General features: G+C 47.5%; 1 protein-coding gene across 6 annotated transcripts in view; it reads left to right on the plus strand.

Moving 5' to 3' along the window:
* Positions 1–359: 359 nt before the first annotated feature.
* FOXP1 (forkhead box P1) overlaps positions 360–14,041 on the plus strand; it is a 391,683-nt gene continuing 378,001 nt past the window's right edge. For 3 of the 6 annotated variants that reach the window (XM_069811849.1, XM_069811847.1, XM_069811851.1), the window contains exon 1: positions 361–515. The gene's annotated coding sequence lies outside the window, so the exon portion shown is untranslated. Of the gene's footprint in view, positions 516–10,375; positions 11,096–14,041 lie in introns of those variants that run through there. The other 3 variants (XM_069811850.1, XM_069811852.1, XM_069811848.1) reach the window with 2 other exon arrangements.

Here is a 14,041-nt window from a genome sequence, read left to right on the forward strand (position 1 = left end):
GGTCCTCCGCGGAGCTCCGCGCCGGCGGAGCTCTCCCCCCCCCTCCCTTATCCCTCCCTCCGCGCTCCGCCGCTTTTCTTATTTTTTTTTTTTTTTATTATTCTTATTATTTTTCCCTTGCGCCGAGCCTTGTTTACCCAGCAGGTGGATGTGACGTCAGAGACTGACAACAGCAAAAAATAACAACATCTCCCTCCGCGGGGGTGTAACGCGGGGCCGCCCCCGGCCCGCCCGCGCGGGGCTGCGCGGGGCGGGGAGCGGAGGGGAGCGGAGGGGGGGGGGGCGCGGGGCGGGGGCGCGGCGGGGCGGCGTGCGGGGGGCCCCCGCGGGCGCGGCGCCGAAGCGGAGGGCTCTATTGTTATTTACCGAGCGGCGGAGCACGCCGCCGCGCCGCCCGGGTTCGGCGTGCCGGGAGGGACGGGAGGGAGGGACGGACGGACGGACGGGACGGAGACGCTAACCCGCTCCGCGGGGGCCGCGCCGGGCTGGGGGCAGCGGCAGGCCGAGTCCTGCGGGTGAGTCCGCCGCCCCCCCCCGACACTTTCCCCGCTCCTCGGGGGCTGTTGCACTTTTCTCCCCCCCCCTCCCTCCCCGCCGGCACCACGTGCCCGGCTTCCCCCCCCCCTCCCCACCCAACCACCCCCCCCACCACCACCCGGCCGCCGGGGGGGGACACGGGGACCCCCCCCCACCCCTACCCGCCCACTTTGGAAACTTCCCCCCCCCCTCCTCCGCCGCTCCCCCTCCGCGGAGAGTGGGATGCGGCGCCTTCCCCCCCCCCCCCCCCCCGCCTCGTGTTTTCCGCCGGGTCCCCGCCGCGCAAGGGGCGCGCACGGCCCCAACTTCCAACACTCGGGGCAAGAAGTTGCGGCGGGGCCGCGCCCCCCCCCCTTCCCCCAAAAACACCCCCCCACGCCGGGCCCGGCTGCCCCCTTTCCCCCGGCACCTGTTGCCGCTTTCCGCCCGCGCAGTCTGTTCCGCAGGCGCGGAGCTCCGCGCCGCGCATCCTCCCCCACCCCGGGTCCCAGGGGCCCGCTGCGCCCATCCCCCCCCTCCGCCCCCCCCTCTTTTTTTTTTCTTTTTTTTGGGAGACGAAGTGTTTGAATAAACATCCGCGCCTTCCCTAGCCCGGCGCAACTTCTCGCTGCGCGGGTGCGGACCGCGCATCCCTCGCGTGTCCCCGTCCCCCCCCCCCCCCCACCTCCGCGCACACCCGCGGTGCGGAGCCTCGGGACGGAACCGCGGCTCGCTCCGCGCCGCGGAACCGGTGGCCCGGGTAAGTAGGGGGTCGCTCCGCGCTGCGCCCCTCGCCCCAGCGCAGCCTCCGCGCAAGCTCCGCGCATCCCCCCCGGCAGCGCGAAGGTGCGCGCTGCAGGCGGCGTCCGAGCGGCGTCTCCGCGCCTCCCTCCTCCCCCCGCCCCGCGGTTTGTTTTTTTTTTGTGTGTGTGGGTTTTTTTTTTCCCCTAAAAAAAAAAAGAAGAAGAAGAAATAAAGCCCGGCGGGCGGGCGCGGACAGGGCTGCGCGGGGGCGCAGCGGCTGCCCCCTCCCCACTGCCGCGCAACTCTGAATTCTCCGGCGGCCCCGGCGCGGAGAGCATCGGCGGGCTGGCTGCGGAGCGCCTCGATTTTAGCGAGTCTTCCTCCTGCCACTTCGCTGTAATGATTTTCATTGCTTTGAGTGAACTAAGCCGAGTGAGGTTACTTCCTTTTTTTGTTGGTTTTTGGGTTTTTTCTTGTCTTTTTCCCTCCCTGATCCCCCCCCCCCCCCCAAGGCAGCAGCGCTCAGACCTCCCGTACCTGCCCGAGGTATCTGCCGCTTCCCAGCGCTCCCAGAGCCGCTTCTCTAGAGAAGCTGGAGCCCAACTTCTGTGCTCAGAAGTTTAAGGTTTCATTTTTAGTAACTGTTCTTTGAGTGAGTAATGTATGTATACTGCTTGTAGCGCGTCGTCTCCACAATGTAGCCTGCTGATTTCTGGGGTGCTGGATGGTTATAAATATTAAAGCGATTCTCTAAACTGCGTTTCCTTTCCATATAGTTTTTCTAAACCTGCGTTTTACCTGCGTTGCCTAAATGTTGATGTCGCTTAATGACAGCTTCTTAATTAGACAAAGTTTCAAGAATGTCGTCGAAGAAACTTGCCGCTTGTGCTGTTAATCCACAGTTTGCTTTAATATTTCGGCAGAGGGAAAATAGGCGTTTCACTCGATTTAGCATTATTTTTACAGTTTCTGTTACTGCTGAGAAGCTCCTACTTTTTCTAAGTTTGAGAGAGCCTGAAATAATTCAAGTTCTCAGAGAAGCGAGTGTAGGAAGGAGGTACCATGCATCTTTGCAACTAGATTTGGGGGAAGAAAGGGAAATCAGGGCTACCGGTTTCAATTTCTCTCTTCTGAATCTTTTCCCCTGCACATTTTATTTGAACTATCTCACAACCATATTGAATGGACCAGGGCACTGGGGGAGGAAGCTCTTCACTAGTTACCATTCAAAAGGTGTCGGGCAAAATCTCATTGCAAAAAGGTATTGTAGCTTTAACATCTTGCATTGGCAGCATTCTTCCCCCTTAGTCTTTGGATTAGTCATTGTATGAGAGACAGAAAAAAAAAAAATCACTTTTTTTTTTTTTCTGGAAAAAGTAAAGTAAACAGCCTCCAACAAGTGAACCTTGACAACCCAGATTAAGGAAGGCAGGAGAGATCAAACAAAGCTGCTGCTGGGCTGTTGTCAGGAGCTGCCTCACTGAAAGCTCTGGACTATTCGATCAGGCAGCAAGGCTATATGTTCACTTATGCAGAAATGGACCATTACAAATGCTGATCTTTGTTGTGAAACCAAAGGATAACTTTGAGAAAAATAACTACTATTTCGAGCAGGGCTTTCTGTTGCTTACAATTTTGATTGCAAAGTTAGTTTTTTGTGCATGGGCTGGGTTTTGGGTTTGGTGTGGTTTTTTTTTTTTTTTTAGTGATAGTGGTTTGGAGTGCGTTGTATACACTTTCAGAGAGACTTAGGATTTGATTTTATTTATGCTGTCTAGAGCTGCAGAGAAGAAGGCGTTTCAGTAGTGTAATGTTGAAAACCGTAAAAGTTCTCTGGAATTCAGCCTTTATTTCTGGATCTCTGAATTGTAAGGAAACATGGATTTTTTTTCTTTCTCTGTGTGTAAGTGCTGTGCAGATGTATAATAGAGGAGTTTGGTTGTGAATGAGCATTGTATGTTGTACGACTGCGTTCCTAGAGCTTAGAAAGCTTGTAATGTCTCTCCTTCAAGTGTATTACCAACCAGTCGGGATGGCACCTTTTTTTTGATATGCCAGGATTTTCGCAAAACTGCATGTAACTTGTCTTCATGGCTATATTAGAGAGACTCTGTTACTGTGTAGTTTTAGAGTGAAAAGAGCAGTACAGAGTATTAACAGATACTTGATTTTACTTCAGTAAACGTTTAGGATTTAAGTATTAATCAAACTTAACCAGTGGGAGTTAGGTTATTTTTGTTGCTTGACACTTTCATGTTTGTATTCAAACACTTCACTGCAAACTCTACAAATATGCCCCCTCTTTCATTTCTTTAAAGTACTCTAAAACAATGGAAACAGCTATTAAAAAAAAAAAAAAATCTGAGGAAAAGGCTGTTACCCTAATGTATGTTAATCAGGAGGCTGACCAAGTGCACATCTACTGAAGAATTAAGGAATCCAAAACCTTCTCGCATAAGTATTTCTTTAATTAGCAGTGCAGATCACACAATAAGTACTTTATACTTTTTATAAGGTAAGGTTTCATAACCATCCTGCACAACTTATTATAAAACCTGTAGATTTTTATGGTATATGCTTTAATTAGACAATAAAAAGTATGTGTGTTAAACATGCACATGTATGCTGTTAAGCCATTTTGGGTAATGTGTAATGTTTTTTAACAACTATAAACATTTTCTGCTTAAATCAGTTCCACCGGTAATCGTAACGCAGCTAGTGTTTGTACTGGTAAGAGAAGGAGCAGGAAAGTTGAGCAGAGAATTATGCATTGGACATTTTTGCGCAGCATATGCTGCAATATGCTTTTCTCTTGGAGTGGATCACCTTTTTTTAAGAGCTAAAATTTGCATTATCATCCTTGGTATGATATACTGTAAACATTTGTAGCTCCAGAGTTATTCCTGTTTCACAGCATTGTAAAAATTAGGAAAAAGGATGGTAGTAAAAAGGCAAATTTATGGAATGCAGCTTAGCGTTTAGTATTTGTACTGCTTGTGGTCATTTATATTGAGAGATTGAACCGGGTAATGTAATTCCTTTTGTGAAATATCTGTTCAGCATGTATTTGTATATCAAATGAAATAACATATGCACACACATATGTAGGATATGTATGTAAAATACAGTTATTTCTGCAAGGCTGTCCGGTTATTTATAGGGCATAATGATACTTCTGTCATCTTAAATTTTCTCTGAGAAGCTTTAATAAATTTAAATAGATTATACGCTGTCAGAAAATAGTATAAATTTTGTTTACGATTCACTTGCTTTAAGGTACTTATACTAAAGAAGCTCATTTAACCCCAAGACTGAGTAGCATTAAGTGGTGAGAGGAGTCTGCTGAAGAGCTGCTACTGCCCTTTGCTCTTGTGATAATCTTAAATTACTACAATTTAATTGCAACTTCAAGGCACTGAGCTGAAATATTTTTATGCAGCTGAGGCAGGGCTGAAGAAGACGTAGCGCAATTTTCGCAGGTAGCTGGATTTCTCTTCGGAGGCGCCGCGTTCGCTCAGGCCTTTCCTGCCTTGCGGAGCGCATCCAGCGCAGCATCGTGCCTGCGTCCGTGTGCGGGCACGGATGCGGCCCCGGGAGGGAGCCTCGCCGGGGGGATTCCCACCTCGGTGGGAGCAGGATCAGGCCCTGCAGTAGGCAGGCAGCTCGGGTGCACGGGCGTGTTTTTTTTTTTTTTGGTTTTGCCGTTAGTATTTAAGCTTACGTTGGAATTAAACAGCGCGCTGTAACGATTCCTCAAATGAGCCTTGCTATCGAGTTGCTTCCCGGAGCTTTTCCCTGGGATCCTCCGTTGGGAAGGCAGGGTGGGAAGGGGCTGGCAGCTGGAGGCAGAGACCAGGGGGTGGTGGGCAGCGCGGGGGCACGGCTGGCACCCTGCTCTGAAAATACAACCCGCCGGCTCGTGGCTGTGGCGCGGTCCCCGCGTCCCCAAAGGCGACGCGCCCCTGGCCGCGCGGGGCCTGATCCAGAGCATGCTGGCGTCAACTGGGGCTTCTGCTCAAGGCGCTGCTTTTGGGGTTGGCTTTTGGTCTGTGTCACTAACTCGTATCACTGAAACTTTTTCTCCCCCCCCCCCAACCCCTCCACCCCCCTCCCGCCCCCCGTAGCAGCATGTTTTCCCACCTGGCGAGCGGTTCAGCGGAGATACGATATGCAATAGGAGCCAGAAGGCATTCGCTGAGCGGAATTTATAAACGTTGCGCACTAGAGATCGGCAGCGCCTTTGCGACTGTTCTTAGAGGTCCTGGCAACCAAACTTTGCTGAAATGCTTAGAAAGGTATGGCCGGGCTCGGAGTCCTTGACTTCACGCCGTTGAGGACACGCGTAAGTGCTCGGCCGTGCTAGAGCACAGCGTTGGTTAAGTCGTGGCTTTGATTGTTTTTCTGTTGGCCAAATCCTCGTCAAATGTCTCGTTGCAATAAGAAACGAGAAAGATCTTGTGCTTGCTAGAACTGCTTGCTTTTGCAGTGACAAAAACGCTGCTCGCAGCCTGCTGCTCTCACAAACTACTGCGCCGTCTGTTTCCCGCGGCTCGCGGTGTGTTGGGAATTGCAGCTACCGTAGGTAACAAGGTGACGCCAGTGTACACAGAGGGGAAAAAAAGTAGGGTGGAATAAAGCATGCAGTCATTAGAGGAGAAACTTAATTGTGGGAGCTCTGTAGTCTTTTAATTTAAAAAAAAGAAGTATTATATTTTGGGGCTGTAGTGGAATCAGCTGTTCTATTTTTAGGAGATCAGATATTTGCTGGTTGGGATGTCTGGAGTGTTTTAACATGTGCTCTTTTTTCTTACTTCAGCATTGGAGCTACCAAGTCAGAGAAGCTGCTGGCTCTGATCGCGTGCAGTCTTCTTTGCAAATATGCTCTAGGGTTTTGTCTTTCTATTCTCCTGGCACCGATCTCTTCCATGCATGCAAGTGAACAGGCTCATGTCTAATGGCTGTTTGTATGTGGCAAGTATCCAGAATAATCTTGATAACTTTTTGTTCAGCGCCATCCTGAAAAAGAAGATAGTATTCTATGTAAAACGAGCAAAGAGAAGAGCGTGGGCAAAATCAGTTTCTCTCCAAGAAGCATCTGGTACCTGAGGAGGACTAAATAATTTTTCTCCTCTCGTTGACCCTTCCTGTGCTGTTTTTAAAACATCTCCATTTTAGTGCCTTGAAATTGCAATTAAGTTGTAGTAATTTAAGATTATTGCAAGAGTGCAAAGGGCAGTAGAAGCTCTTTAGAAGTCTCATCTCAACACTTAATGCTACTCAGTCAGGGGGTTAAATGAGTTTCTTCAATGTGAGTACTTAAAGTAACTAAATCGTAAACAAAATTTATACTATATTCTGACAACTAATAATCTATTTAAATTACATTAAAGTATGTGTGTGAAAATTTAATTAAAGACAGAAATACTGTCAAGCCCTCTAAATATCTTGACAGATCTACTGAAATGGAACCCATATCGTAAAATATTTACATATATGTGATAGGCTACAATGTTTCTGGGAGTGCCCTTCTGAAACTAACTGTGGGCTTTTTTCCTCCCAGTTTCCCCTTCAGTTGCAACGGTCTCGAAAAGCGACACAAATAAATACCCAGAATGTTTTATTTGGATGATTCTCCAGTGTGTTGTTTACTGCTAATCGCGCTCTCCGTACAATACTTGTCACTGTCGTGTTTTTAGTAGAAGCGCCTCTTTCCTCCGCAAGTTAGTTTAGCAGGGCTGTTAATTGAGAGGTGCGCTGAAAACGCGGGCTCCTTGTGCAGCGGGATGATGTTGTGTCGTATCTGCAGCGTGGCAGCGCGGGATGTGCGATCTGTAAGTCAACTTTCCTCTGGATGTCTGGCCCAGAGCATGGTGCTGCAGGGTCTCTTGCGCTTTTGTGACTGTTGATTTCATTGATTTTTTTTTTTTGTTTTTTTTTTTCTTCAGGTGGAAAGCGCTTATGACCCTTTTTTTCCAAATTTTTGAAATACATATGGAAGCGTCTCCCGGAGCGCTGGTGTGCGCGCTTATCGCACAGGACCCTTCCCGCTGGTGCGGCCGCGGTGCCTCTCCTTTGTGGTACGTGGTCCAGGCTGCTTTCCAGATGAGGAACGTTTTGCCCTGGATAAAACCGGGTCTGGCTGAAACTTCAGCCGTACTTTGGTCCTTCTTAAAACCCGCCGGCTGGGATCCTGCAGGTGGCCAAAGGCAGGAGATTTTGCTGGGAAGGTGCAGGACAAGCCGTGCTTTCTCATCGCCCGGCCACGGGTTGGGGTAAACTCCTAGCTCTCCTTGCCTGGGGTGTACGTCCCTGGAGCCACAGGGTCGCCGGAGGAGGGTGAGGATTTGGCCGTGGAGAGAAGGATGGGGTGGGAGCGGGGTGCTGTGGGCGCCGGGGAACCCGGGCCGGGCGCTCGGGTGCTGAGCACCGCCAGCCCGACAGAAGGTGGCACAGTTCGGCAGGTTGGCTGGAGCCTCTCACGGCATCGTTAGTTTTCCCCTCTTCGCCAGACATTTCCTTTCACGTTGGATCCGAGTTTTAGCTGTACTTCCCAATCAGTCTTGTCATCTTGTTGCTAACAATTAGGGTCAAGTGTCTTTCCTTGGGCTCTCCGCAGTCTTCGTGTTGGTGTCCCTCCCCCAGCTCCTAGGCTAAGCTGTTTGTTCATTAATTAGTAGATGGGGCATATTAACACATCAGTAAATCGGAGTAGTCAGACTTCCCAAGGCATCTCGGGAAACTCTCTCCAGTTTTATGTGACCGGACATGCACTATTGCTGATTTAGATAGCGGAGCCGATGATGCCAAAGTGTTGTTAAGAGAGAGATAAATAGAGAGAGCCCAGCAGTAAGCAGAATGTCATGTCTCTATTAAAAAGCTTGTGATAAAGGAAGATAAAACGGTGAGGGGGGATTGCTGGTGTGTTCAGAGCAGCCACTAAACATCTGATCGCAAAAAATCGATGCTGAATTCCCCTTCCTGCAAAACCCTTGCCCACAGTATTAGCGCCTGAGCCTGGGTTTGCTTGCAGCAAGCGGTGGAGCCCTGAAAGGACTTTTGTTCTTGCCAAAAAGGCGGCCGGGGGGTTCTCGGGGATTCAGGAGCTGTCTGAGCCGGGATTCAAACATCCTTCCCCGGTTCCCTTTGAAGCAGCTCCGCGGCGACGCGGTGTTCCCGGGATGCTGATGAAGTTGTTCCAGGCTCGCGCCGGGGCTCGTTGCGCCATGCTGCCTCGTCCCTTGGTTTCCTCGGCCACCTGCGTTTTTTGGGGGTTCCCATTCGGAGGTCGGTCCTTGGCTTCACGGCAGAGTTACAATGATGCGGATTTTTGTATATTTTGAGTCTTTTTTTTCTCGGCCGGGTGCAGAGGCTGCTCTGCAGAAGTGAAAAATGTAACTGATCATAAAGAAATGAGTGGTCGCAGCAGACGAGAGGGGAGCGGCATTAATTTTACCGGTTCTGTAATGAAACGTGCAGTAAAACATTAAATCATCGCAGCCTTGTTTGCTGAAAGGATGTTAATCATTCCATTAAGAAGGATTAAGTAATTAACTGAGATTTCTTTAGGAACCAATGTCAGTTTTAAAAAGCATCTTCCTAGTGTTGTACGGTGAATGCAAAGTTTATGTTTCTGCCGCTGGAGAGCTGGGAGGTGAGTGTGAGCGGGACACTTCTTCCCAAGAAACTTCTGGGAATGCCAGGGGAGCAAAAATAGGTTGGTTTTTTTTTTTGCAACTGAGATGTGCTATTCTAATAGTCTTTTGATTGCAAGGTTGTCTTTTATGACTTCTGTCAGCTGGGCCCATTGCAAGCCTTATTTCAGGAGTAGTCTGTTTGGGATTAAGAAGTTAAAACCTTCTTGAAGTGTTCATCTCGGTGCTTGCATTTTTATTATTTTTTTTTTAATAATAGCTTTTATGTTGTAATAGTAAGCTTGCTGGCAGTGAGTCATGAACTCTATCTTCCGTGAACCTCGTGACAAATTTTTATTAGCCAGTCAGGCAGCTCGCTTAGCTCGTCCAGCCCAGTTCCCACGTTTTATACTTGCGCTGGAAAGAAAAATTCCATTAAAATCGACGGTGTAAATCCTCCTTTCCTCCTGTGGCAGAAATCCCCTTAGAAGCAGTGGCAGTGCAGGGGGCCGTGGGGCATCGTGGAGCAGCTCCTGGCATTGGGCTATTTTGGAGGATGTCGAAGCTGGATTCGGCCGGGAATGGCCAAGTCTGGGGGAGGATGCGGCCGGCAAGGCTTTTGACGTTGGCTGATGCTCAGTGAGGTCAAAAGTGCATTTTGGAGAGGGTCTACATGCAGATGGAGGAGCAGGTGGGCAGAGGAGAACAATGGCAATATTTTTCACCACTTCATTTTTGAAGGATCAGATCGAAGCCCCTGGACGGGGAGAGGTGCAGGGGCTGGGAAAGCATCTGTGTTAGCGCTTCTGCATCCTGTGCTCCTGAGCATGCTGCCTTTCTTCCAGGGCTTGATCCGTTTTTTTGCCTCGACTGAGATTGTGGAATTTGGCGTTAGCCTCATCAAGTTGCTGCCGTTTCTCCTATAACAGCCCCAACTTCTAATATCGCAGTTAGCAATGCTGGAACTACACCCAAACCGAAATTTTCTATGAGCGATATGAATTCTGCCCGGCAAATAGCATAACACAGTGGCACCAATTGCATTAGTGTTGATACTTTCAGCTTTCATAACTGCTCTGCTTCTCCAATAGGGCTCCTTCAGACAGTATCATGCAAACTCTGTTGGTCAGTGTACTGTAAACGATTCCTCCCCCTCGGGTGAATTTCATAAATAGGTGTATTTCCATGTGTAGTATACAAGGCAGCCAGATTTTGCTTTGGTTATGTGGCCTAAGCCCCAGATACCTCTGTTGAAATCACAGGAGCTTCCTTGGGTGGACTGAGTTTAAAAAAAAAAAAAAAAAAAAAAAAAAAGAAAAGAAAAAATCACTTTGGCTCACAGAATAAAATCTTCAAATGTTCATGTGTGTAACGTGTAATAAGAATCTATCTGGTTGTTCGTACAGAACTTCATAGCCTCTATCTACCTTCGCAGACTTAGAGAGATTTTTCTCAGTAAGTTTTGCAACAGTAATAATGTGTTAACAACTTTGGTAATTTATTTTAATCAGAGAGTTGTGTCAGGGGCCTCATCCTGTTTTGGTTGAATTAAATGAGCGCTGGGAGAAGGCAGCTCTGAAATAGCTTGTAGTAAATTGTTTTTGTTAGTTTTAAATGATATGCGTCTGCATCGATGTTCAGATAATGTCTGTTAGGTTTGTAAAGCTCCTGAGCTGTACGTTTAGAAAAGTGAAAACGTATTTTTCAGTGATAAATTACTTGATACTTAAAAGGCTTTGAAAGAGGAATGTCCAAAGCATGCAGCATAATTATTGTCTGTGCAGGTATTTTAAAGTTATTCTCTCCCTAACCCATCTGAGTTTTCTGAAGGGCAGTAGTGTAAGGAATGGTGGTCTTACTCAGGAAACCTTTCTCATCTGTCATTTCAGTTACAGGATTTAACTGAGAATGGGAGAAATCCATCTTTTAGCTGATGTCTTACCATTTACATTTGTTCTGATTTTTTTTTTTCTTCACTGCTATAAAAGCAGTATCTACAGTACTCAAAAAATACTGTTTCATAAAAGTTGAAAGGGAACATTACCTGTGAATTAAACTAAAATACCTTAAGCCTATCCAGCACATTCCTAGCATTAAACAGTTGGAGAAGACTAGATATTTCCTATTTATTTTTCAGATTGGCTGGAATATGGTCTTTCCGGAAAATGGTCCTCAGACGGTTGAAGGGGAAATCTGATTTTTCAGTGAGTGCTTTGTATTTGCTGAGGAATTCTGATTGTGCAGAAGCATGTTGCATGGAAATGGAAATTTATTAACTAGGATTTCTCGGGATTATAATAGATGCCATTAGATAGCGGCATGCTCGCAGAGAGGTAAACTAGTAAATCTGAACAAACTGAAAAATAGTGGCTATAGGCGTCTGGCTCTGTTATCAAACTTGCTGCATAAGCCAGAGTTTATGCACTGTGATAATGCTAATGACCGGCAGAGCCAATGATGCATGACTGGAGGAAATCAGTGGTATAATCGGAGAAAGTTATCAGGTTTTTGTCATTAAATATTAGTGATAAATAATACACTTCATTTTGAGTAGATAGGACGTATTTAATTCTGATGTGGAGAGTTTCAATTTAATAAGGAGCATTGCTGAGTAAAATGATAATCTTTTGTAATTTAAAGGGAAAAATAAAAATGCATTTGTTTCAGCATAATCCCTGTCGGCCGCCGTCCACTGCTTGTCTTCACTGGTGTCTGATAGCGAGGAATATCTTTGCAGCCATTTGAGATGGCTGTTTATAGCAGGGTGTTTTATCTAAGTTATTAGTCTGTGCAACACGGAACTAATTACATGAGACCAGAATCAAAGGGGATCTGTTTAGTATAAACGAGGTATCTTCTTTCATGTTCTGCTTAAAAATGTGAATATTGCAGCAAATCAAAACTGTGCGCTCCAGGTAGCGGTTCCCCTAGAAGACAGTCCGCCTGTCCAGGCAGTAACAGAAGGAAAGGGACGAGGACAAAAGATACAGAGAAATTAGATCTTGTTTTGCAAGTTATCTTTTAAGTCAGTGGGAGAATAAGGAAGAGAAGTATAGCTTGAACTGAAGTAAGAGGGATATTAATAGTCTCTATAAAGGACAGTTTGCACCAGGAAAAAAAAAAAAAAAATCTGGCTGGCTTTTTTTAGCGAAACAGGCTAACACCCAGTGTAAATCTGTGTCATTAACTGAAGCAGTGCGTGATTTTTAGAGCATCGCTTTTCCTCTTGTGAGCCTTTGCCTGTGGAGGCTCGTCCCCTGGGCTAGAGGCAGATGTGGTACAGTATCTACCTTGGGGACACTTCGCTTGCCAGCTGCAGGACCTCTGCCTGTGTCAGCCCGCGGCCCCGTTGAAGCAGATACTGCCAGTTTTGCCCAACGAGTGGCTTTGTAACGTGGCCAGGATCTTCCCACCACCCCTCGGAGTCGTGCTGGAACGCTGAATCTCAGCTCAAGTTTCCAGAATTAGATGGTACAGTGAGTAAACACAGCGTACTTGCCAGTTCTCACATCCTCTTTTGCAGCGAGTATTGCAGCAAATCCTGCAAGTTTGACTCATCTCCGAAGTTCTTCACTGCTTTGAAGCAGATCTCGTCTGCTTTTTGAGAAAGAGCTGGAAGTCTGGCCACACCTCCTGAGCACACAGTCCTTGTGTACATGAACGCAGTATGCTTGAGTTGGCCTCTGCGTAAACTTGGGCAGCTCTGAGTAACTTTAGCTGGAGTTATGTGCCTGTATGTAAGGGTAAAATTTGGCCTGCAGTCATCCTTTATTGAAAGCTTTATGGAAATACTTTGTTCTCACTATGCACAAATATTTACATTCGGGTGGGAAGATTCTCCCCCCTCCATTTCTTTGGTTGTTTTTTTTTCCTGCTCTATGTCATAAGCACAAGGAGGGGGTGGAAGATATTATGCATAATGCCCTGTCAGTTAAAAAATAATTTTCAGGTTTTCAACTGGTATTTCTCATAGGTCCAAGAGAAAAAAAAAAAAAAAGTCGGTCTGTACTGGAAGCACTGTCCGCTTGTCCGATTGCAGCGAGCCACCCAGGGTAGGATGGGGATCCTGCTTAATGCTGTGGGTAAAATGGAAGGGGAAGGGCGTACAGAGCGGAAAACTTTTCTGGGTAAATAAAAGTAGTGTCAGGTACAGCCCCCGTTTTAAGAACAGCATTTCTTAATGTTTCTGTTCATTGGTGTTGAATCACCTCCGCATGTCAACCTCTGCCTGGTGGATGCTCTCAGCAGATTGAGGAGGAGGACACATTGCTCTGCAAGTGCATTACAATGGTCCACACGTGTGCCGTGACTCAGGTGTGCTCACAACTTCATGACATGCATCAAATGAGAATTGTTTCCTTGGAAAGCCTTTCTCTCCTTTGTTTTTTTCTCAGATGAAGGCTGACGCTGCTTTCACGGACTATTTGACAGTGTGCTTGGTGCTGTGTAGAATGAGGGCTCGGTTCACATTGCAGCTAAGTAGATTTCGGAGGCAGGTGCTGCGGGAACAGGTCTGTCTCTTGTCCTTGGGTGCTTCCCATCGCGTTCCCTGTGCTTCAGCTTCTCCGTCTGACCAGGAGGAGAGACCATGCGGGAAGCTAGACCAGCAGAAAACTAACTTGAGCAGGAAAACAGTATTTTCTGCCAGTTGAGCATCCTTGTTGCACTCTTTGGAGGTCAGAGGAGGGACCGAGGGGGTCAGGGCCACCCCCTTGATAAACCTCTGGCCTTTTGGTTGGTTTCACTGCAATGGGAAACCTGGGCTGAAGGGCTTTGTGTCCGGACCCGCTCTTCTTCCTCTGGGCAGAGGAGTCCTCCTTGCCCAGCTGCCCTGGGGCATGTTCCCAGCAGCGCTGCTGATGGGCCCCCCCTGCCAAAGCCAACGCAAGTATAGGTTTTCATTTAATTGTTATTTTAATGGTGCTCCCTTGGGTACTAAAGGTGTTAACGTGCACATACTGAAAAGCCCAGCATCGTGTTTTCTTTGGGTTTTTTTTCTTCCCTGTTAGCAGTAGATGATGAGCTGGTCCAGAGGCTGGATATTTTTGGTAAGGGCACTGAGAGATATCCAGGTTACTAGCTGCTGTTGTTTCTTGTTCCTTTTATAATACCTATCTGCGCGATAAGCAAATACAGCTGCCCGTAAAACT

This window comes from Haliaeetus albicilla, chromosome 24 (genome assembly GCF_947461875.1).
Source record: "Haliaeetus albicilla chromosome 24, bHalAlb1.1, whole genome shotgun sequence".
NCBI lineage: Eukaryota > Metazoa > Chordata > Aves > Accipitriformes > Accipitridae > Haliaeetus > Haliaeetus albicilla.